The 15,798-nt window shown below is 35.6% G+C and overlaps 1 pseudogene; it reads left to right on the top strand.

The window, feature by feature from the left end:
* LOC110266780 lies at nucleotides 12,449-13,125 on the top strand (annotated as a pseudogene).

Raw genomic sequence — 15,798 nt, 5'->3', positions numbered from 1 at the left:
AGAAGGAGATGAGAGGGAAAAAGAATTTTTAAAAATTATTTTTGAAAAATGGTTAGTGATTTTCAAAAATTAAAAGAAGAAATAAATTAAAATTAAAATTTGAAACAATTAGTTAATTAAAAAGAATTTTTGAAAAAGAGGAAGGGATTTTCGAAAATTAGAGAGGGATAGTTAGTTAGGTAGTTTTGAAAGAGATAAGAAACAAACAAAAAGTTAGTTAGTTAGTTGAAACAAATTTGAAAATCAATTTTTGAAAAGATAAGAAGATAAGAAGTTAGAAAATATATTTTAAAATAAAATTTTTGAAAAAGATATGTTTTAAAAAGATATGATTAAAAAGATATGATTTTGAAAAAGATATTTTTGAAAAGATATGATTGAAATTAGTTTTGAAAAAGATTTGATTTTTTTTTTAAATCACAATTAATTACTTGATTCACAAAAAATCACAAGATATGATTCTAGAACTTAAAGTTTGAATCTTTCTTAACAAGCAAGTAATAAACTTGAAATTTTTGAATCAAAACATTAATTGTTAATAATATTTTCGAAAATTATGAGATAAAATTAAGAAAAAGATTTTTGAAAATTAATTTGAAAAATGTTCGAAAATATTAGAAGGAAATTTTGAAAAAGATTTTATTTTTGAAAAGATAAGATTTTTAAATTGAAAATTTGATTTGACTCATGAGAAACAACTAAATTTTAAAGAGTTTTGAAAAAGTCAATCCAAATTTTTGAAATTTTAAGAGAGAAAAAAGGGAAAGATATATTTTTTTTTTGAATTTTTTTTATGATGAAAGAGAAAAACACTAAAAATCTTCAATGCATGGAAATTTTAGATCAAAACAATGAATGCATGCAAGAATGCTATGAATGTCAAGATGAACACCAAGAACACTTTGAAAATCATGATGAACATCAAGAACATATTTTTGAAAATTTTTATATGCAACGAAAACATGCAAGACACCAAACTTAGAAATCTTTCATGTTTAGACACTATGAATGCAAAAATGCATATGAAAAACAAGAAAAGACATAAAACAAGAAAACATCAAGATCAAACAAGAAGACTTACCAAGAACAACTTGAAGATCATGAAGAACACTATGAATGCATGAATTTTTCGAAAAATGCATAAAATTTTTAGAAAAAATGCAATTGATACCAAACTTAAAAATTGACTCAAGACTCAAACAAGAAACACAAAATATTTTTTATTTTTATGATTTTATAAATTTTGTTTTTGTATTTTTCGAAAAGTATTTGTGAAAAAGAAAAATAAGGATTCCAAAATCTTTAAGAAGAATTCCAGGAATCTTTCAATATTAGCCCAAAGCTCCAATCAAAGGGTTAGACATGCCTTAATAGCCAGCCAAGCTTCAGCAGTACAAGCAATTCCCTAAAATGTGGAGGCCTCAGTCCAAAAGAATTTAGACATGGCTCTACAGCCAGCCAGGCTTCAACATGCTTCATGAAACTCTAGAATTCATTCTTAAAAATTCTGAAGAAAAATATATTTTTGAAAAGATTTAAAATTTTTTTTTGAAAATAAAGGAAAAAATTTTTGAAAGATTTTTGAAAACTTTTTGAAAACAAAATAAGAAGAAAATTACCCAATCTGAGCAACACGATGAACCGTCAGTTGTCCAAACTCGAACAATCCCCGGCAACGGCGCCAAAAACTTGGTGCACGAAATTGTGATCTCAGGCAACGGCGCCAAAAACTATGTACGCACGTCTTGATAAATTGTTTTTCATTCACAACTTCGATACAACTAACCAGCAAGTGCACTGGGTCGTCCAAGTAATAAACCTTACGTGAGTAAGGGTCGATCCCACGGAGATTGTTGGTATGAAGCAAGCTATGATCATCTTGTAGATCTCAGTCAGGCGGATATCAAATGGTTATGGAGTTTTCAAAAATAATAATAAATAAACAGAAAATAAAGATAGAAATACTTATGTATATCATTGGTGAGAATTTCAGATAAACATATAGAGATGTTTTCGTCCCTCTGAACTTCTGCTTTCTTGCTGTCTTCATCCAATCAGTCCTACTCCTTTCCATGGCTGGCTTTATGTAAGGACATCACCTTTGTCAATGGCTACTTTTCATCCTCTCTGTGAAAATGGTCCGATGCGCTGTCACTGCATGGCTAATCATCTGGAGGCATCACCGTGGTCAATGGTTGTATCCTATCCTCTTGTGAAAATGGTCCAAATGCTCTGTCACAGCACGGCTAATCATCTGAGGTTCTCGATCATACTGGAATAGGATTCGCCCTCCTTTTGCGTCTGTCACTACGCCCAGCACTCGCGAGTTTGAAGTTCGTCACAGTCATTCAATCCCAGAGTCCTACTCGGAATACCACAGACAAGGTTTAGACTTTCCGGACTCTCATGAATGCCGCCATCAATCTAGCTTATACCACGAAGATTCTGACGAAGAGATCCAAGAGATACTCATTCAATCTAAGGTGGAACGAAAGTGGTTGTCAGGCACGCGTTCATGGGGGAATGATAATGATTGTCACGTTCATCACATTCATATTGAAGTGCGAATGAATATCTTAGAAGCGGAATAAGTTGAATTGAATAGAAAAACAGTAGTACTTTGCATTAATTCATGAGGAACAGCAGAGCTCCACACCTTAATCTATGGAGTGTAAAAACTCTACCGTTTGAAAATACATAATTGAAAGGTTCAGGCATGGCCAAATGGCCAGCCCCCATGATCTAAGAACCAGACGTCCCAAGATGTCTAATACAATAGTAAAAAGTCCTATTTATACTAAACTAGCTACTAAGATTTACAGAAGTAAGTAATTGATGCATAAATCCACTTCCGGGGCCCACTTGGTGTGTTCTTGGGCTGAGCTTTAGCTTTCCACGTGCAGAGGCTTCTTTTGGAGTTGAACGCCAAGTTGTAACGTGTTTTTGGCGTTCAACTCTGGTTCGTGACGTGTTTCTGGCGTTTAACTCCAGACAGCAGCGTAGAACTGGCGTTCAACGCCCTTTTGCGTCATTTAAACTCGGCCAAAGTATGGACTATTATATATTTCTAGAAAGCCCTGGATGTCTACTTTCCAACGCAATTGGAAGCGCGCCATTTTGAGTTCTGTAGCTCCAGAAAATCCACTTTGAGTGAAGGGAGGTCAGAATCCAACAGCATCAGCAGTCCTTCTTCAACCTCTGAATCTGATTTTTGCTCAAGTCCTTCAATTTCAGCCAGAAATTATCTGAAATCACAGAAAAACATACAAACTCATAGTAAAGTCCAGAAATGTAAATTTAACATAAAAACTAATGAAAACATCCCTAAAAGTAACTAGATCCTACTAAAAACATACTAAAAACAATGCCAAAAAGCGTATAAATTATCCGCTCATCACTATGCTCTATGTTTATTTATGTTTATCTCTTTATTACATGATCATTAGTATTTAAGTGTCTATGTCTTAAAGCTATGAATGTCCTATGAATCCATCACCTTTCTTAAATGAAAAATGTTTTAATTACAAAAGAACAAGAAGTACATGAATTTTGAATTCATCCTTGAAATTAGTTTAATTATTTTGATGTGGTGACAATACTTTTTGTTTTCTGAATGAATACTTGAACAGTGTATATGTCTTTTGAATTTGTTTTTTATGAATGTTAAAATTGTTGGCTCTTGAAAGAATGATGAAAAAGGAGAAATGTTATTTGATAATCTGAAAAATCATAAAATTGATTCTTGAAGCAAGAAAAAGCAGTGAATAAACAAGGCTTGTGAAAAAAAAAGAAGAAAAAATATGGCAAAAATAAAAGAAAAAAAGAAAGAAAAAGAAAAAACAAAAGCAAGCAGAAAAATCCAAGAGCTCTTTAAACCAAAAGGCAAGAGCAAAAAGCCAGTAACCCTTTAAACCAAAAGGCAAGGGTAAAAAGGATCCAAGGCTTTGAGTATTAATGGATAGGAGGTCCCACAGGAACAAAATCCTGGCCTAAGCGGCTAAACCAAGTTGTCCCTAACCATGTGCTTGTGGCGTGAAGGTATCAAGCCAAAAGCTTCAGATTGAGCGGTTAAAGTCGAGGTCCAAAGCAAAAAAAAGAGTGTGCTTAAGAACCCTGGACACCTCTAATTGGGGACTCTAGCAAAGCTAAGTCACAATCTGAAAAGGTTCACCCAGTTATGTGTCTGTGACATTTATGTATCCGGTGGTAATACTGGAAAACAAAGTGCTTAGGGCCACGGCCAAGACTCATAAAGTAGCTGTGTTCAAGAATTAACATAATGAACTAGGAGAATCAATAACACTATCTGAATTCTGAGTTCCTATAGATGCCAATCATTCTGAACTTCAAGGGATAAAGTGAGATACCAAAACTGTTCAGAGGCAAAAAGCTACTAGTCCCGCTCATTTAATTGGAGCTAAGTTTCATTGATATTTTGGAGTTTATAGTATATTCTCTTCTTTTTTATCCTATTCGATTTTCAGTTGCTTGGGGACAAGCAACAATTTAAGTTTGGTGTTGTGATGAGCGGATAATTTATACGCTTTTTGGCATTGTTTTTACATAGTTTTTAGTATGATTTAGTTAGTTTTTAATATATTTTTATTAGTTTTTAAATAAAAATCATATTTCAGGACTTTACTATGAGTTTGTGTGTTTTTCTATGATTTCAAGTAATTTCTGGCTGAAATTGAGGGACTTGAGCAAAAATCTGATTCAGAGGCTGAAGAAGGACTCCAGATACTGTTGGATTCTGACCTCCCTGCACTCGAAGTAAATTTTCTGGAGCTACAGAAACCCAATTGACGCTCTCTCAATTGCGTTAGAAAGTAGACATCCAGGGCTTTCCAGCAATATATAATAGTTCATACTTTGCCCAAGTTTAGATGACACAAACTGGCGTTTAATGCCAGCTTTCTGCACTATTCTGGCGTTAAACGCCAGAAACAAGTTGCAAACCAGAGTTAAACGCCAGAAACAAGCTACAACTTGGCGTTTAACTCCAAAAAGAGTCTTTACACATGAAAGCTCAATGCTCAGCCCAAGCACACACCAAGTGGGTCCGGAAGTGGATTTCTACATCATTTACTTACTTTCTATAACCCTAGCTACTAGTTTGGTATAAAAACTACTTTTAGTGAATTATTTCACATCTTTTGGATAATTTTATGTTCAGAGATCACGTTTAGGGGGGCTGGCCATTCGGCCATGCCTGAACCTTCATCACTTATGTATTTTCAATGGTAGAGTTTCTACACACCATAGATCAAGGTGTGGAGCTCTGCTGTTCCTCATGAATTAATGCAAAGTACTATTGTTTTTCTATTCAACTCAAGCCTATTTCTTCTCTAAGATATTCATTCGCACACAAGAACATGATTAATGTGATGATTATGTGACGCTCATCACCATTCTCACTTATGAACGCGTGCCTGACAAACACTTTCGTTCTACATGAAAACAAGCTTGAATGCATATCTCTTAGCCTCCTGATTCACGATCAGAGTCTTCGTGGTATAGGCTAGAATTATTGGCAGCCATTCTTGAGATCCGGAAAGTCTAAACCTTGTCTGTGGTATTCCGAGTAGGATCTAGGAAGGGATGGCTGTGACGAGCTTCAAACTCGCAAGTGCTGGGTGTAGTGACAGACGCAAAAGGATCACTAGATCCTATTCCAACATGATCGAGAACTGACATATGATTAGCCGTGCGGTGACAGCGCAATTGGACCATTTTCACTGAGAGGACGGGATGTAGCCATTGACAACGGTGATGCCCAACATACAGCTTGCCATGGAAAGGAGTATGAATGATTGGATGAAGACAGTAGGAAAGCAGAGGTTCAGAAGGAATAAAAGCAACTCCATACGCTTATCTGAATTTCTCACCAATGAATTACATAAGTATTTCTATCCTATTTTATATTTTAATTATATTTTAACTATCAATTCACCATAACCATTTGAATCCGCCTGACTGAGATTCGCAAGATGACCATAGCTTGCTTCAAGCCGACAATCTCTATGGGATCGACCCTTACTCACGTAAGGTTTATTACTTGGACGACCCAGTGCACTTGCTGGTTAGTTGTGCGAAGTTGTGACAAAGAACTAAAATTATGAACGTGCGTATGAAGTTTTTGGCGCCGTTACCAAGGAATGAATGATCACAATTTCGTACGCCAGTGCTATGACCAGCTTAGCCTTCAGAGTCTCGAAGGCCTGCAAACACTCTGTGTCAAAGACAAATGGTGTATCAGCAGCTAGCAGATTACTCAGAGGTTTTGCGATTTTTGAAAAATCTTTTATAAATCTCCTGTAGAATCCTGCATGTCCTAGAGAGCTTCTGATTGCCTTAACATTGGTGGGTGGTGGTAATTTTTCAATTACCTCTACCTTAGCTTGATCCACCTCTATTCCTTTGTTCGAAATTTTATGCCCAAGGACAATTCCTTCAGTCACCATAAAGTGACACTTTTCCCAATTTAAAACCAGGTTAGTCTCTTGGCACCTTTTCAGAACAAGTGCTAGATAATCAAGACAAGAGCTGAATGAATCTCCAAATACTGAGAAGTCATCCATGAAGACTTCCAGAAATTTTTCTACCATATCAGAGAAAATAGAGAGCATGTATCTCTGAAAGGTTGCAGGTGCATTGCACAGACCAAAAGGCATCCTTCTGTAGGCAAATACTCCAGATGAACATGTGAATGCTGTTTTCTCTTTATCCTGAGGATCTACTGCAATTTGGTTATAACCTGAATAGCCATCCAAAAATCAGTAATAGTCATGACCTGCTAGTCTTTCTAGCATCTGGTCTATGAATGGTAAAGGAAAATGATCCTTTCTGGTGGCTGTATTGAGCCTTCTGTAGTCAATACACATACGCCACCCTGTAACTATTCTTGTAGGAACCAGTTCATTCTTTTCATTGTGAACCACTGTCATGCCTCTCTTTTTGAGTACAACTTGGACAGGGCTTACCCAGGGACTATCAGAAATAGGATAAATAATCCCAGCCTCTAGTAATTTAGTGACCACTTTCTGTACCACCTCCTTCATGGCTGGATTCAGCCGCCTTTGTGGTTGGACCACTGGCTTAGCATCATCCTCTAATATGATCTTGTGTGTCCTTAGCACCTGAAGTAGTGCTTTCTCTTCCTGTGGCTCTAAGACAGAGCTTATGATCACAGGGAAAGTGCTATCCTCTCCCAAAAATGCATATTTCAGGGATGGTGGTAGTGGTTTGAGCTCGGGTTTAGGAGGCTTATCTTCTTTCTGAAGAGTTTTCAGAGGATTTTCTGTTTCCTCTGGTTCCTCCAAATCAGGCTGAACATCTTTAAAGATGTCCTCTAGCTCTGATTTGAGACTCTCAGTCATATCGATCTCTTCCACCAAGGAGTCAATAATATCAACGCTCATGCATTCATTTGATGTGTCTGGATGCTGCATAGCTTTGACAACATTTAACTTGAATTCATCCTCATTGACTTTCAGGGCCACTTATCCTTTTTGGACATCAATGAGAGTTGCACTCTTGTGCTCCTCCATTTCCAGCACTACAAAGTCAGTGGGAAAGGAAAATGGCCCAACCTTGACAATCATGTCCTCGATTATGCCTGATGGATATTTAATGGAGCCATCAGCAAGTTGAAGACATATCCGGGTTGGTTTGACCTCTTCAGTCAAGCCAAGCTTTCTGATAGTGGATGCAGAGATTAGGTTGATACTTGCCCCAAGGTCACATAGAGCTGTCTTGGTACAAGTACCCTCTAATGTGCATGGTATCATAAAGCTTCCGGGATCCTTAAGCTTCTCTGGTAAGCTTGTTAGAATGACTGCACTGCATTCTTTAGTGAGAAAAACTTTTTCAGTTTCTCTCCAATCCTTCTTATGACTTAAGATCTCTTTCATGAACTTGGCATAAGAGGGTATTTGCTCAAGTGCCTCTGCAAATGAAATTTTTATTTCAAGAGTCCTGAGATAGTCTATAAAGCGGGTAAATTGTTTATCCTGTTTCGCTTGGCGAAGTTTCTGAAGATAAGGCATTTTAGCTTTATATTCTTCAACCTTAGTTGCTGCAGGTTTATTTCCTACAAAGGCAGGTTGAGAAGCCTTCTTGAGGGAGTTATTATCAGCACTTGCAAGTGTCTGATCCTTCATTGGCGTTTGAACGCCAGGATAGGGAGATGGATGGGCGTTTAACGCCAGATTCCTACCCTTTTTTGGCGTTTGAACGCCAGAACTGGACATGGATTAGGCGTTTAACGCCAGTTTTTCACCCTTTTCTGGCATTTGAATGCCAGAATTATTCTTCTCTGGGCTCTTACTGTCCTCAGAGGGATTTTGGGCAGTGGTCTGCTCATCCTCTGTCAGTTGTTCCTTCCTTGACTTTCTGTTGCCTTGAGTTGAGACATTTAATGTCTTTCCACTCCTTAATTGAACAGCTTGGCATTCTTCTGTTATCTGTTTAGATAGCTACTGTCTTGTCTGATCCAATTGTGCTTCCATATTCTTGTTAGCATTTTTAGTGTCTTGGAGCATCTCCTTGAATTCTGCGAATTGTTTTGTTATAATAAGTAATTGCTGATTGAGTTCAGAAACTTGTTGTTGAGGACTAAGTTCAGTGGACACTGCTTTAGCCTCTTCTTTCGGGGAGGACTCATTGCTTAAGTACAGATGCTGATTTCTAGCAACTATATCAATGAGCTCTTGAGCCTCTTCAATTATCTTTCTCATGTGTATAGAACCACCAGTTGAGTGATCTAGAGATATTTGAGCTTTTTCTGTAAGCCCATAGTAAAAGATGTCTAACTGCACCCACTCTGAAAATATTTCAGAGGGGCATTTCCTTAGCATCCCCATGTACCTCTCCCAGGCATTGTAAAGAGATTCATTATCCTCTTGTTTAAAGCCTTGGATGTCCAGCCTTAGCTGTGTCATCCTTTTTGGAGGGAAATATTGATTAAGGAATTTGTCTGATAACCGTTTTCATATTCTTATACTTGCTGTGGGTTGGTTATTTAACCACCTCTTAGCTTGATCTTTTACAGCAAATGGAAACAGTAATAATCTGTAGACATCCTGATCCACTTCTTTATCACGTACTGTGTCAGTAATTTGTAAGAACTGTGCCAGAAACTCAGTAGGTTCTTCCTGTGGAAGACCGGAATACTGGCAATTTTGCTGCACCATGATAATGAGCTGAGGATTTAGCTCAAAACTGCTTGCTTTGATGGGAGGTATACAGATGCTACTCCCATATGCAGCCGTAATGGGGTTAGCATATGACCCCAGAGTCCTTCTGGACTGTTCATTTCCACTTAGGTCCATGATGGAGAAAAAGGAATTTATGTGAATTACAAATAAAATATATTTTTATTTTTATTTTATTTAATTGAAAACAAACCGAATAAATAAAAAAAAGAAATAAGATAAAATAAAATAATTAGAAATTAAAATATAAATTTCGAAAACTAAAAGAAAAAAGAAAAATAAATTCGAAAACTAAAATAATTACTTAATTAAGAAGAATTGAAAAACTTTGGATATGATTTTTGAAAGGGATTTTGAATTTTGAAATTTCAAAACTAAGATAAAATAGAATATAAATTTTCTAAAATAATAATCTAAATTTTTAAATGAAATTTTCGAAAATTCAATTAAATAAATATGAAAGATATTTTTTAATTTAATGAGGAAAGAGAAAAACAATAAAATGACACCAAACTTAGAATTTTTAGATCAAAACAAAGAAAACAAACAGGAAAACTTTGAATATCAAGATGAACACTGAGAGCAACTTTTGAAAATTTTTAAGAAAACAGAAACACAAAGGACACCAAACTTAAAAATTTTTATACTCTGAGCACTAATAATTCGAAAAAAATGAAAGAAAAATAAACTTATGCAATTGACACCAAACTTAAAATATGAAACTAAACTCAAACAGAAGACTAAATTATGAAGTTACTGATTTTGAAAATTTTCGAAAATAATTTAGAAGAATAAAATAAGGATTTTAAAATTTTAACCAAAAATAATAATAGAAGACTCTAAACCAAAAAGAGAAATTTTTCCTAATCTAAGCAACAAAATAAACCGTCAGTTGTCCAAACTCGAACAATTCCTGGCAACGGCGCCAAAAACTTGGTGCACGAAATCACAATCACACTTTTGCAACTCCGCACAACTAACCAGCAAGTGCACTGGGTCGTCCAAGTAATACCTTACGTGAGTAAGGGTCGATCCCACGGAGATTGTCGGCTTGAAGCAAGCTATGGTTATCTTGTAACTCTTAGTCAGGATATCAATAATAATTCTCAGTTTTAATTGGAATGAGTAAAAGAACATGGATTAAATAATACTTGTTATGCAGTAATGGAGAACAGGTTGAGGTTTTGGACATGCTCTGTCTTCTGAATCTCTGCTTTCCTACTGTCTTCTTCTTCACGCACGCAAGGCTCCTTCCATGGCAAGCTGTATGTTGGTGGATCACCGTTGTCAATGGCTACCATCCGTCCTCTTAGTGAAAATGGTCCAGCTATGGGTTTTGTAGGGCTAATCATCTGTCGGTTCTCACTAGTGTTGGAATAAGATCCATTGATCCTTTTGCACACTGTCACTGCGCCCAACATTTGTGAGTTTGAAGCTCGTCACAGTCATCCCTTCCCGGATCCTACTCGAAATACCACAGACAAGGTTTAGACTTTTCGGATCTCAAGAATGCTGCCAATTGATTCTAGCTTATACCACGAAGACTCTGATCTCACAGATTTGAATACTCTGTTGTCAGGAGAGGCAATCAAACTCGTGAACCAGGAACCAAAGAGATATACACTCAATCTAAGGTAGAACGTAAGTAGTTGTCAGGCATGTGTTCATAGGTTAAGAATGGTGATTAGTGTCACGGATTATCACATTCATCATATTGAAGTGCGAGTGAATATCTTAGAATAGAAACAAGCGTGATTGAATGGAAAACAGTAGTAATTGCATTAACCCATCGAGACACAGCAGAGCTCCTCACCCCCAACCATGGAGTTTAGAGACTCATGCCATAGAAGATACAAAATTCAGATGTAAAAAATGTCATGTTGTTCAAAATAAATCTCTAAAAGTAGTTTTTATACTCAACTAGTAACCTAGATTTACAGAAAATGAGTAAGCTAAGATAGATAGTGCAGAAATCCACTTCCGGGGCCCACTTGGTATGTGTTTGGGCTGAGCATTAAAGCTTTCACGTGCATAGGCTATTCCTGGCATTGAACTCCAGCTTTTGTGCCAGTTTGGCCATTTAACTCCAACTTTTATGCCAGTTCTGGCGTTTAACGCCAGAAAAAGGTAAGGAGCTGGCGTTTAAACGCCAGTTTGTGCTACCAAATCTCGGGCCAAGTATGAACTATTATATTTTGTTGGAAAGCTCAAGATGTCTACTTTCCAACGCAATTGAGAGCGCATCAATTGGACTTCTGTAGCTCCAGAAAATCCATTTTGAGTGCAGGGAGGTCAAAATCCAACAGCATCTACAGTCCTTTCTCAGCCTCTGAATCAGATTTTTGCTCAGGTCCCTCAATTTTTGCCAGAAAATACCTGAAATTACAGAAAAACACAAACTCATAGTAAAGTCCAGAAATATGATTTTTGCATAAAAACTAATAAAAATATAATAAAAAGTAACTAAAGCATACTAAAAACTACATGAAAATATCACCAAAAAGCGTATAAAATATCCGCTCATCAACAGCTACATTCAATTTCACTATAATCTTCCAACATCGGTTCCACCCCACAATTCGCCGCTGCCCCAAGGCCCCAGAGACCGTGTCGATGCTGCCGCACCCACACGCCATACCGCCGCTGCTTGGCTACAAGCCGCTACCTATCTGTAGTCGCTGAAGTTGCAACGTGAATAGCAACCCAAAACTCGCCGCTGCCAGGCAGGCCCCGGAGACCGTGCAGACACTGCCGGACCCATACGCCAGACCGCCACTGGCCCTCAGCAGTCTCTGCGGTCGCAACGTGAATAGCAACCCGTGCATTCTCCGTAATCGTGGATGGAGTCCTCTATGTGTGATGCAATTTCTATTCCCCATCCTCATTAAGTAGTGACATTTCTACTCCCTCTGATGGTAACTTTATCAATTTATGCATTGTAGAAGGTCAACAATCCAACAAGGTAAGCAGTGGAAGTTTTATGTTTAAGTTGCGGATGGTTAGTTTTATATGTGTATGATTATTTTTTTTTTTAGTTTTAATGTGTGGGTCTGCTGGAAAGAAACCTTACTTGTAGAATAAATTGGTTATATAATTCATATCATATCATGAAAATATACCTGAATAAAGAGTTAATAAGCATAAATATTTTGATAGCGGATGGTTAGTTTTTAGCTTCCTGTTCTTACAAATGAGAAAATTCTTGTTTGGGTTGGTAATGAAATTGTGACGGGCATGCCCAGATGCTCAACAATGACCAGCCTCTTATGATGTCCCATTGACACTGTCTGTGGCTCTGGATTCTAATCCAAGGATCACTATCTTTTTGGCCACTTCCAAATTCAATTCAAACTTGTACCTGAAAATTCTGCAGACAGACACAGTTACCTCTTTCTATGAATATTCACCCCTCCCTCCTATCTCTTTTAATTCTCTTCATATTATTATGTTAATTAATTTCTAATTAACTAAATAGAATTCTTACTAGTATAGTTACAATAAAAAGATCAACCTGAGATGAAATATACTTTGAATTCTTTGAAAATTAGAGTGGCAACTAGTACATTCTTCACACTAATATCATCACACAAGGCAAAGGTGGCAGGAAACAATAATTCTACCTATGGTTTGATTCCACTTCTGATTTTGACACTTACTCCATTCTATGGAATTCACTCTACATCATATATGTACCAATTCCTTTATTAGTTAATTAATTCATCCAAAGGCATGCATGTTTATTTGTTTCATTTACCTAATAATATATGTACTCAGCTTATACGTAGATGGGATTCCCATTAGAGAATTCAAGAACTATGAATCAAGGAATGTGCCATTTCCAATGAAGAAGCCAATGAGAATGTATGAAAACTTATGAGACATTGAAAATTGGGTTACAAGGGTGACCTAGTCAAGACAAATTGGAGTGCATGCAACTCTATTCATTGCATTTTTTAGGAACTTCTTTGCCAATATTTGTGTTGAGTCTACTCCTCCTTCTTCTACATCTTCTTGCACACACCCAAAAAAAAATAGTCTATTAATAAAAAATGGATCACACAAGAGTTGAAAGCCTTCTTTTAAGTGTATGTTTAGTCTTTTGGATTGGATTCTAGTATATACAATTAAACTATGATGGATGTTCATTTTACTAGGTATGCGGATAAATATTTTCATTCTTAAGTGAATGTTCAGTTGTTTGTAGTATTTAATTATTATGTACTTTATGTAAATACATAAAAAGCAATATTTTTTATATCTTTAAGAGATTTAACTGTGATGCACTGATAATGTAAAAACGTTTTACACAATCGACCAACCATATCTATTTTTTTGGGCGATTATTCACGTAGTCAAAATTAAATATTAGTAACAATAATTTGATACATGCATAATACTAATTTACACTACTATCTAAAAAAATCGATCATTTTTAATATATATAAATTTTCTAAGTAGTAGTGTAAATTAAATTGTGACAAAGATTAAACAAGAGGAACTCATCCTAGATGTTAATATTTTTCTAAATTAACCTTTATCTATAATAGTCATACCGTCATGACTTTATGACTTTTCATGCTAAAAAATCAACTTTAATTTGGCAATCTCCTTTAAAGTATAACATATTTGTCTCATCAATGCATGTAAAGTAATAAAAATGAGAAAATGAAAGGTAAATTAATCAACTCTTACCCTTTAGACTTGAGAGTTTGGGTGCTTAAGGAACCCAAAAAAAGTTATTATAATAAAATGCACTAAGCAAAAGAGTTAGTTAGTTATGTCACAAAATAGTTACGTCGTTATTGCTGGCTAATTGCAGTATATGATCATTGATCACTAGTAAAATGGTAAATTCGAAACTATAAGTTTCAATTAAAATATGCTGAATGTTCAATTCACTAGATATGCGGATAGTTATTTTTATTCGTAAGTGGATGTTCATTTGATTGAATGGGATCTAACTCAGATTTGCCTGATTTTGCAACTAACAAAATCACAAAAGTTAAAAAATGAACAGATCATCTATATGTTTGTGACAAAAAAATATCACAATGTGTCTTATAAATAAACTCCAACTAGTCAATAAATAAACAATATCAAGTGGGATCGTACTATTCCACTTTATTCAGCTGTTTTTTTTTTCCTTCCTTTATCAGTCCTTTTCATAGGTAATCCTTCAGCCCGTTGTATCATGATCCTCATGCTTGGTAGTATGAATGGTGTTCTCACCTCCTTGCACTTGTTTCTTGGATTGTTGCATCGTAAAGGTTCAGCTTTGTCTTCCAATACTATCCGCACTTGATCGACCAATGAATTTTGTAGACCCAGTATGATGTCTAGCAGCAACTCATATCTGAATGACTTTAGGATATCTTGTATGGTAAATTTGGTACCGAGTAAGAGTTAGGTTGATTCTAGCAATATTGAAATAAGTCTCAACCTATAATTCAATTAACTGACATCCCACATAGTAAATCAAGCAAAAGACCAAGTACATAACCAAATCAATCATCCATTTGTTGAAGGAATCTAACCATCTAGATACATAGTAAACTAAATATCCATATATTTTCAGCAAGTAATATAGCTTCCGTCATATCGAGTGGTTTAAAAGATGAACAAGCATCCAAATGACATCTTTATCGAACATCCTTGCACACTACCTAAGTTATCAATTCAGCAAATGCCAAGTCGAGCTGTGTCTTTTGGATTTTTTTTTAAATAAAGCAAATTGAAGCCAAATTCAGAAACATATAGAATTTGGTTGATTCTTGCGCAACTATGATAAGTTTCAATAATACATTTTAACATAATAAACATCAAGAGAACTAAATCAAGAGCTATATCTAAGATTGTAAAATCGAAGATGATGGATGAACTGTATACATAATTCCGGGCTCAAATAAGGGAAAAAACAAGAATTCAACTAGTCCACATAACATCTGAATCGAACATCCGCACTCACTGTCTAAATTTCAATTTGTTTAAAAAAAATTAACAGTACAGACCCCAAATTGAGAAACAAATAGATATTTGTTGACTTAAGCGCAACTATAAAAAATTTCAATCGCCAATCTAAGCAAGAGAAAATAAAATGTGTACCCACTTAGAAGATGAGAAATTTTTGTTACATGTTCGTTTTACACATTTTCACATAACTGGAAGTAACTATATTGTCAAGTGCTCAATAAACTCACAATCGATAGAGTATATCATGCAAAAAGATCAATTACATAACCAAAACAAACAGCAATCAATTGGATGAACCCAACCATCCGTATACTTAGTAAAGTAATCATTCGTTATATTTTTAAATAAAAATTTACTATGGTCAACTAAATTAAGTAATGTCGCATTCGAACATCCGTATAGCGAACCTTACTGTACTAACTAAACTCAACTTAAAAAATTTTGTAGTTTAAAATACAGAAACCAAGGAATCCAGTGAACTGCCACATTCTGTTCAACTCAGTCCAATAATTCAAATTTATATATTGGTGTACTAAAGCAGAACAAGCAAGTTACTTAGCCAAATAAATCCCTAGTCATCAACTAACCTTTGGATGCAGCGATGGCAGCGATG

The sequence above is a fragment of the Arachis ipaensis genome, chromosome B09, assembly GCF_000816755.2.
Source record: "Arachis ipaensis cultivar K30076 chromosome B09, Araip1.1, whole genome shotgun sequence".
Taxonomy (NCBI): domain Eukaryota; kingdom Viridiplantae; phylum Streptophyta; class Magnoliopsida; order Fabales; family Fabaceae; genus Arachis; species Arachis ipaensis.
Note: the sequence above shows the minus strand (reverse complement) of the source record. Positions and strands in the feature narration are given on the sequence as shown.